Source organism: Propithecus coquereli, unplaced genomic scaffold (genome assembly GCF_000956105.1).
Source record: "Propithecus coquereli isolate 6110/MARCELLA unplaced genomic scaffold, Pcoq_1.0 Scaffold142, whole genome shotgun sequence".
NCBI lineage: Eukaryota > Metazoa > Chordata > Mammalia > Primates > Indriidae > Propithecus > Propithecus coquereli.
In genome coordinates this window covers 2,234,416-2,244,580 of record NW_012138525.1, presented here as the reverse complement: position 1 = coordinate 2,244,580, position 10,165 = coordinate 2,234,416, and positions in this window count along the sequence as shown.

Below are 10,165 nucleotides of genomic sequence, written 5' to 3'. Positions count from 1 at the left end.
GAGGATTTTCATTTTAAATTACCTATTTTTTATCTTTGGTACCTGGCATTCTCTGTTTATTTGACATCTTTCAGTTGGTGATCTCTCGGATACCCTGGGTCTTGGACACACACAGGCGATTGGAAATGGGGTGGGCTCCTCAGTATAGGTATCTGGGTGGGAGGCCGGCCTTTTTTTTTTTTCTCGTACCAAGTGCTGGTATTCTTTCTCTGGGGCTGGTTTTTCAAGAGGAGACTTTCTGCCTGGGCAGTGGAGAGAGGGTCTTCCTGTGTTTGTCTGGGGTCCTGCTGTGAGGCCAGCAGCAGAGGGGACCTGCGGTTTGCTGACTGGCTACGAGAGTCGTCACTTAGCTTCCTCTTTCAGCTCCTTTCCTCACCCCTACTCCGATGACCCTGCTGTTCTCAAGTCTAGATTTCTCTTGTTCAGTTTATCTGGGGGGGAGAGGGATGGGGTTGTGGGTGTCCAGTTGTGACATGTGCAGCCTTCAGCCCCTCCTTCCATGTTGACGTCCCTGCCACCGTCTTCTGTACAGGGCGCCTGCTACCCCAGCACCTCCTGAGCCTCTGACACTCTGAGGTGAGTGGGGGTTTGCCCCGTCTGCAGTCCTCACTTTGTAGCATCTTTCAGTCTGTTCAATCTGTTAATATTGCTCTTTGTTGGCCAGAATTGCCCTGTCTTTCTGGTTCTCTTAGTTGTTTATCTTCATTTTAGGGGGTTTCAGAAGGGTGAGCTGTACGTGCCTGCAGTCCTGCCGTGTTTAACCAGAACCCCCCTGTTCCTGACAGTGCTTCTGTGAGTCACTTGGATTGAATTAAGGGCCATTTCTGGGACGCGTGTGCCTGTAGATACACATACACAGTCATGTCTGTGTACGTGGCTGTTTGAGTATTTCCGTCGAATGTTCTTCTCTGCTGCCTTTTTCGCATGGTCAGTCATGGTTGTCTTTCTGTGTCAGGACACCTAGAACTACTGTTTGCTGTGGTGGCTGCAGAGTTTTTCGAGGCCCAGAAGGAAGGGCTGGTTTTGGTGTTTGGTCATGTGTCACACCTTCTTACAGATATGGAGAGTGAACTTCTCTGTCTGTCCTTCCAGATCTCCGGGGAAGGGGAGAGGGAAGCCCAGCCTGGAGGCGGAGAGTTCATCCGTTTGTGGAATTCCTTTTCCGTGCCAAGGAGCACTGCATTAGGGAGCGTTGGTATTACACCTGGTGATCATCTCATCCTTCTGAAGCAGCTCTCTGTCCCCACTTACAGATGGGAAAACAGTAAGTGGGTGGGGTGACATTCGGCTTCCTGGCTCCTTTCTTGTTCTGGCAGTTTGTGTAGGGAAAGCATGCAGGGGGCGTTTATCCTCCGTAGAGACTGTTGGCCCCAGAGAGGCCCATAGTTATCTTTAGGTTAGGTGGGAATTTATAGACTCACAGTGGCTATGACTTGGTGGATGATAGAACCAGTCTTTGTTTCTCTACCCTCCCGTGTTCCTCCAGTGGTGAATCTTGAGGACGTAGGGTTTGGGAAGGTGGGGGGAATGCTTTCTCCTGGGCTACAGAAAGTCGCTTCCTGCCAGAGGCCAACCTGATTCGTCCTCTGCTCTGGTGCCCAGATTCCAGCTTGCTACAGGTGACGTCATTCCTACAGGGAAGAGGCTTTGGGTGTAAACAAACTAGCTGCTGGGCTGCTGGGGACAGCTGCAGCTGGCTGGGTGCTCTGTGTGCTTATGCTCGGCCTTCTGCCATCCTCCCTAAGCTTTCTTTAAAATTAATTTTTCATAATTCTTTTAAACATAGCAAATCTGTTTAGTATTAATTTACAATATTTTATGACCTTTATTTCTGAACCCTTTTGAAATAGATAACGAAACACAATAGAACAGTAGCAGGAGGCAGATAATTAGTGTTGCGGCACGATAGCACCCAGAGTTTAAGTGATGTGTGCTCGTGAAGAGAGACCCAGCATTATAAGCTGGGAGGCTAGTTTAGAGGAGATACTTTTCTGTATTTTTTAAAGCTTTACAGTTTTTCTATATCAAGAATGTATTCCTTTTGTTATTAAAAAATATTGTGAAAAAAACAGATAAACACATCAGAGCAGGACTAGGATTCTCCACCTCCATAAGGCAGTCTATTGTAATATCAGCGTGTGATTGCGTTGCACATCCGTGCTTATTGCCCTAAAGTGGGAAACGGTGAAACTGGGGCAGTTTAGCGTTGTTAAAATGTAGTCGCAGTGCGGTGTTTATCTCGAGGGTTTTCTGAGAATTAAAGTGCGCCTCTGTCTCCTGAGAATTAATTAAAGGGGTCTACCAACAGATCCTAAACATCCACGAATTTGTCCTCATGATTTTTGAAGGTCTGCTTTCTGCACCAGTGCCCTTAGGCTGTGACACACCAGTGTGGGGACAGGTCCCTGATGCACAGGACGAGGTAGAAGCACAGGTGCCAGGTCTGCCCAGCACCCAGAGCAACTCTTGGGGAAACCGGAGGTTTCACCAGCTGTGCGGGGTCTGGAGAAATGAGTGCTGTCGTTGAGGCTGATGCGGGGAGGTGCGGCAAGAGGGAACAGGAGCAGAGCTGTGGTGACAGCTGCCACCAGTTGAGAACCTACTAATGACAAGCACTGGGTCAAGCGCGTGGTATTTGTTCTCCCATTTATTCCTTACAGCAGACCTGGGAGGTGGGTAACAGTATGTTCATCCTTATTTAATCCATGAGGAAATAGGCCTCGAGTCACAGCCCACGGGAGCCGCGGGTGAGATGCAAACCCAGTGTTTCAGAGATGAGGCTGGGGTGGGGGGGGCGCCGTGGGGCCAGTGTTGGGCTGGGGGATTTGGACTTGACCCTGGAGCCGTGGGGTACCATGGAAGGTGTGCGAGCAAATGCTTGACATCTGGTTGCCAGATGAGCTGTAGCTGTGGGGGGGGGCAGGACGGGGAGCACACTGTGGTTGAGGCAGGCAAGGAAAGGACTTGTGACCAAGTGGAGGGGGGTGGGACGTGCCTTGGTGTCTGCAGCATGGGCCTTGTTTCTTATTTATTTTTAATTTTTATTTTTTATGGGTTTGCTCTGTCACCCTGGCTGGAGTGCAGTGGGCCTGATCATAGCTCACTGTAACCTTGAACTCCTGGGCTCAAGCGATCCTCCTGCCTCGGCCTCCCGAGTAGCTGGGACTACAGGCACCTGCCACCACACCTGGCTAATTTCTTCCGTTTTTTTTTTTTTTTTTTTTTTTTTTTTTTTTTTTCCCAGTAGAGACGGGGTCTCGCTCTTGCTCAGGCTGGTCTTGAACTGATTTCAGGCGATCCTCCCACATCCGCCTCCCAGAGTGCTATGCTGGCCATAATTTTTAATTTTTATTTTTTATCCTTGTTTTAAATTTCTGTTGCTTTCTAAATGTGCTGTCTTCTCAGGGGGATGTGGTCTTCTGGCAGTGGCTAACATCTCCCATAAGGAACACTGGGTTACCGGAAAACCCACTCCCACCCCTCTGTTGTTCCCTCACACCTTATTTTCAAGCAGTTTGTCCCTAGCAAGGTCTGTGCTGCACTCTGCAGGAACCTCACCTGTTTGGGCTTCTGCAGGTGGAATGACGGGATCATGCTACAGCTTAGCCTTGGCTTCAGTTTCCAGATGGGCCAGCTCCTGACTCCTAAGGAATGGAGAGAAGCGGGTGCTCTGTGGCTTCTTGAAAGCCACCCCTGCTTTCTGACCATGCTGCGTAGGGATTTTTTAGAAGCTGGAGGTGTGGCAAGTGTTGGGTCAAGCTATTGCTGAACAAGGCAGCAGAAGTTTCGCTTCAAAACCCGGTTAGGATTCCCCCATCCTGGTACATACACGAAATCCTTTTTGTTCAATATTCATCATATTGCACAGTATTTATTTCCATATTTGCTTCATCCTCTAAACCAGGGGTCAGCAAACTGCAGCCTGGATTCCTGCCCGCCTCCTGTTTTTGTAAATAAAGATTTACTGGAACACAGCTGTGCCCCTTTGTTTATGTATTATGTGTGATTACTTTCCCTCTACGAGAACAGCGCTGGGCGGAGTTGAGTAGTTGCTGCAGAGACTGTGGCCAGCAAAGCCAAAAGCCAAATACGTTTACTGTCTGGCCCTTCACAGAAAAAGTTTGCAGACTCCTCCTGCTCCTGGAGTGCAAGGGTGGAATCTCGTCGTCCCCAGCACCTAGTGGCACAGGGTCTGGCACACATTGGTCAGTAAACACTTGCATATTTGAAGTGGGTGATGTAGCCTGCCTTATGTTAAAGTTCTTTTTTGCAAGGCACTGGCAGGTTGGAGAAGACAGACGTTAATCTTGTACCTGGATTTCGTGGTGACGGTTCTTGACTTTTTGAGACTTAACAAGTACACATGTAATGATCACGTCTTTCCTGGCCCACGTGGTTGTTTCCCGAAGCGTTTATCCAGCCCGCCGTTGGTTTCCATCCTGTCAGATCACGATGCTTGGTATGTTTTGTCTCACAGTGGGGTCTCCCCATTCCTTGCATACAGAGACATCCCACCTTCCTTTCTCCTCACCCCCAGCTTGGGGGCTTCTGCTTATGCCCCACAGCCAGCCGTGACACTTAGCTGAACTCATCGTGTGTCCCCCGCGTGACCGTGCTCTGCGAGGGCAGGGCTCAGGCTGGGCACACCGTGGTCCTTCGTCAGTATCAGTGACTGGAGGGAAGAGCCGTCTCTAGGTGTCCTGAGCGTGAGGACTGCTTAAGAAAGCAGATGATTGTGACCCACTGTTACCAGAATCAGGGGGGCCCGTGAAAAGATTGGGTTTGGCTTGGATGAAAATCCGGCGGTTGGGGGCAAGGCGTAAATAAAATACTTGCCTTTGAAGTTGTCTGGTACCATCATCTGTACAATCCAGAAAGTAGCTGTTGAGCCTGGGTTGGCTCATGTCGTGACTGTCTGCGTCTTACGGGGGAAGCAGATGCAGCGACAGGACCGTGGAGTTCGTGGTCGCCCTGGGCGTCTCGTCTGCGGCCTGGTGTTGTCCAGCCTGGGCTCCAAGCCTGGCAGCTCTGTGACCTTGGACAAGTTACTCCTCTATCCTTACCGAAACTTAACGTCCTTCTCTGCCACACAGGCTGCCGGCAGTAGTATCTTCCAGGAAGGGTTGTGGGGAGGAGTCAGAGCACTGAGCACTCAGCAGGGTACACAGCTCCCAGGAGTGCTGGCGGCCACTGTGATTAGCCCTGAATGTGCAGCTGTAGTGGTTCCTGGTGAGGTACAGGCCCGGGTCACCTGATCAGGCATCTGATGCTGGCTGGTACCCAAGTGTGGTGTGAAATTAATCCTGTTGCCCGGAAATGGCTCTTGATAAGTTAGAGATCAGGGAGATTTTCCTTCTGGTGGACAGATAGCAGCCTGTCTCAGGAACCTGTTTGGCAGGTGGGCGGGTGCTGTCTGGAGAGGCGGGGCTTAGGTGTTTTCTTCCCTTCGTTGGAGAATCTTTCTGGTTGTTTTTGTTCCAGCGAAGCGTGGGCGTTACAGCACTTCTTTAGATTATATGCCAAAACGTGCAGACCTGAATTCATTTTTAAACGTCCTTTTCTTCATTCATTCCCCAAAGCTATCTTTATGTGGATTTTAGGCCCTTTTTTCATCCAGTAGCAATATTTTCTTTTAGTCCAGCAAATTTCAAAATGGATCCCACAGGACGGCTGCTGTAGGAAAGCAGGGGTCACAACGGACACAGGCTGGACCCCTCTCTGGCAGGTGTCGTGGGCTTATGTGTGTTACAATATGCAGTACTGGGGTTCCAAATTAGATTTTGTTTGGAGAGAAAAAGGATTCTGTTGCCTGCAAAAGGGAGAGAAGGCAATGGGAAAGCCATGGCTATGAGCCAGGTTCGACTCACGCTCGTCTTTGAGGACTCAGCGTGTCTTGGCCAGTTCTTGTCCTTCAGATCCAGGAATGAGTTCAACTCGATGAAAATGCCTCTGACCTGCCGAAAAGCGTGTTCTCATGCCTCAGACACCTTCCTGATTCACACCCAGATGTTGGCCTGTGCTTTCTTCCTGCTATCGGATGAGGCTAGTCTAGCGCGCGCGTGTGTGTGTGTGTGTGTGTGTGTGTGTGTGTGTGTTGATGGCAGCTCAGCAGATACTTGGAAGCTGGCTAAGGCCCTAGCAGCAGTGATCCTGGCCTGATGTTTGTGCAAACCAGCTGACGAGCAGAGGAGCCAGATGGGTGTGGGCTGGGCCAGGCCCCAAATGCGGCACTGCTTCAGTGGAGATATGTACAATTGGAGGAAATCCTAACGATTGTATTTTTATTTTGGAGTTATGTCCAGTGGAATTTGGCTTAATGAAAGAACTCCTGAATGCTCTAAGGCAGGTATCTGTAAACTTACTTTGTAAAGGGCCACATTTTAAACATTTTTGGCTTTGTGGGCCACATGCGGCCTCTTTTGCACATTCTTCAGGCTGCCTGTATTTTGCCAGCGCCTGCTCTATGGAAAAATCGTGGCAATCTTCCCCCGTGGGGAATTTGAATGTACAAGTTATCAGGTCCCTCCCGAATAGGTGCTGCTTCCATAGCAGTGGTGGCTCGGTTCATCGCTGATTAGTGTCCCGGGTTGTACAGCAGTATAGAGTCCAGTCCCAGGTGTGTGGTGAGATGGCTGATGTGACGGCAAGTCATTTGTAATTGTGTGGCTGTGGGCTGTCAGTTTGGTAGGCTTGTAGAACCAGGCCCCTCCTTCAACAGATGGGGAAACTGAGGTCTAGAGAGGCCAATAGTGTGCCCCAGAGTGCAAAAGTTAGTCAAAAGGTGGGGGTGCACTAAAAATAGTGTGTGGAGGTTTAGTAGAGGTGTTAGTCCAGTGTGTTCCTTTTACTGGCTTCACCAAGGCTCTGTGGCCATGGGGTAGAAAACATTTCACCTGGAACATAGCAGGTGCCCAATTAGTATTTGTAGGATGGTTCGATTTACTGGGAGGATATAATTAAAGTTATAGACCAACTAACATCTCTCAGACACAGTCTAAATTCCCAGGAGAGTGGCTCATAGTTGAGCAGAGATTTTCCTTACTTTTTTTTCAGGGTGCAGGTTGGGGGTGGGAATGAAACCTTCTCAGAGAAGTATGGTGTGCACCAAGTAGATGCACGGAGAGTTGTTTGTGTCGCTTTAACCTCTGCCCACAGGCTCTGTTGGTGCAGGGTCAAAGAAAGATCTGTTTGTATGAGTGACCTAGCAGAAGCTAGGACTAACACATTTTAGGAAGACTTTTTAGCAATATTTATAGAGACAAATGTATTTCTGGTCAAGTTTCAGAATTAAATGGCGTTTGATTTAAGAAAATAAGAAATCAGTCATGGCCAGGCACAGTGGCTCACGCCTGTAATCCCAGCACTTTGGGAGGCTGAGGGGGGAGGATCGCTTGAAGTCAGGAGTTCGAGATCAACCTGGGCAACATAGTGAGACGGCGTCTCTACAAAAAAATTAAAGAATTAGCCAGGCATGTTGGCATGCATGAGTAGCGCATAGACTCCGCCATCTCCGGGTGGATATGGGGCTGGGGTTCCATCCAGCTCGTCCTGTGCTGTAGCCCAGGCCCAGCTTCGTGTTGGGCACGTGGTAGTGCCCAATAAAAATGTGGTAATAAATGAGTGTATTACTTTCCTATTGCTTTTGTAGCAAATTACCACACATTTAATGGCTTAAGCAACACAAATTTATTCTCTTAGAGTTCTGGAGGTCAGAAGCCTGAAGTGGGTCTCAGGGCGGCTAAAATCAGGGTGTCAGCAGAGCTGTACCTTCTGGAGTCTAGAGGAGAATCCGTGTCCCTGCCTTTCCGGATTCCAGAGGCCGCGCATCCTTGGCTCTCTGGTCCCTTTGTCTGTCTTCAAAGAGCGATACTCCAGCCTCTGCTTCCTGTCTCACCTCTGACTTCGGTCATCCCTCCCCCGTCGTAAGGACCTTTGTGACTCCCCTGGGCTTACTCGTACTGGGATAATCCAGGATGGATAATCTCCCCATCCCAAGACTCTTATCCACGTCTGCAAAATCCCTTTTGCTGTGTAAAGGTAACATACAGGTTCTGAGAGTGAGGATGTGGACATCTTGGTTGAGAGACTGTCTAACGCTCTTTACAAACCTGTTCAACCAGCCACCGTGATTTGTAAAGAGAGTTAACTAGAAAGGCCCAAAGTAGCCCCTCCACAGACCGTGGAGTAGTATCCAGCCAGCGCAAGACAGGCACAGGTTCTGTCCCTCTCCCTGCGCCCCCGCCCCGCCCCTGTGGCGATTCCTTTTAGACTCAGGGTCAGCAAGCTTTTTCCACCTGTGGCTTTGTGGGCTGTGCACTCTCTGTTGCATAGTCTTTGTTTTTTTTAAGCAAATATAAAACATGTAAAAAAGTATATATCGTTTTCATTAATAGCTTGAGGACCATATAAAACCAGGCTGTTGGCTGGGGCCCTGGCCACTGTTCCTGGCCCCTGTTCTAGACTGGAAGCTCTGTGAGGCCAGGGCCTCGGGTGGCTGTCACTATGGTGACCATGGCAAGGGCTTTTGTTAAAGTGTGTGTAGGTATTGGGGGTTTCTGCCCAAGTGTTCTTTTCTATTTCAAGATATTGGTTCCATCTGATAGAAGTGTCTCAAACCTACCTCTCACCCAGTTTTAATGGAGAATTTCGAGTTGATTTACATTTCAGAGCCTATTAACTACTCGTCATTCTGAAGCAGCTGATACCCAGACTCTGTCCTCAAGGGACTTACAGTCCAGCCTGGAGCAGGATGCTGTTCTTAGTTATGACTCGGGGGGAGGCAGGGTAGAAACCCGCTGGAGCCAGCGTCGGGGAGGGAGTTTAGAGATAGAGGGTGTGTCTCGGGCACCAGAATCAGGATTCGGACGCTTGGGGCCAGTTCCCATGGTCATTGCTACGCTTTGCTCCTGGTACGGGAGGCAGACTCTGGGGAGGGCTCGTGGTGTCGAGTGGCTTCTGACAGACTTGGGGAGCAGGGAGCGCTTGGGAACGTCTTTGCTGCTCTCTTTCTTCCTTGGGCCAGACTCGCCTACACACTAGCACAGTTAGCAACCCTGGGCTTGGCCACAGAATGTGGGCAGCACTCCCACCATTGTGACAGTCAAAAATGCTCCTGCACATTTTCAAACACCCTGGCATTCCTTGGCCTCTTCCCTTGGCCACAGCTGAATGAACTTGGATCTGAGTGAGAGAAGGGAGTTAAGTGTCCAGCCAGGATGGCCGAACCCACGTGGGGAGGAGAGGAGAATTTCCCTGAAGAAGGGATGCTGAGCTGACCACTCGATGTGTCCCCAGTTACAAGGATCCAGCTTGTGGCGCCCATCCCTTGGCATCATGTGCGTTCTCTGAGCATTTCCCGATACGAATTGCATGCTTATCTGCCCTGCAGTGACTGGCAGATCTTAGGTATCAGCTGATATTTGTTAAACGAATGAAGGGGTGGATACCCCTGGCTTGGGCGAGCACACCCAGCGAAGTCCACTTGGGGTGGTGGAGTCCGTGTCTTCCAGCTCACTGTTTTGGGCCCCAGTTTGTAATTGATCTTTGCTCCCTGTGCTTTGTTTGGACCATAATATAGTTTTATCTTTAAAATCATTTTGGGGTACAGTGCCTCCCCAACACATTGGATATGCTCCTCTGTGGGTTCGGGGTGGGATGATGGAATGGCAGACCTTCCTGCACAGCTGCCACCAAGTGCGTTTGACTAGTCTGTGGGTGTTTTTACAGTTACTGTCCTGGAATCACCAAGGACATATTATCAGTGTGCCTAAACCAATGCTTTAGCTTTCTTTTCCGTACATTCCTTGCAGGGGGAGGTAACGGACACTTATTATCAAGCTTAGCACCTATAGCCAAGTTTGGGTGTAGAGTAAAAGGCACTGAAGCTCTTAGTTCTCAGGGCCTGGCACGCAGTACTCACCCTTGGAGGGCACACAGTGTTTGAATGAGTGAGTGAGTGAGTAAGTGAGAGGAAAGTGCCAGTGGACTCATAGATGCCTGTAGAAAATCAGAAAGTGGCAGAGGGAGGAGGCTTCTTTCTTCGTGGTCTTTCCAAGGTTTTCTGTTAAATGGAGGGACGATTGTGATTGTGGAAGGCACAGCCCGTGTACCTCCCTCGTGGCTCCTGGGACTTACTTGCTTTTTGTTTTCTCTTTTTTTTTTTTTT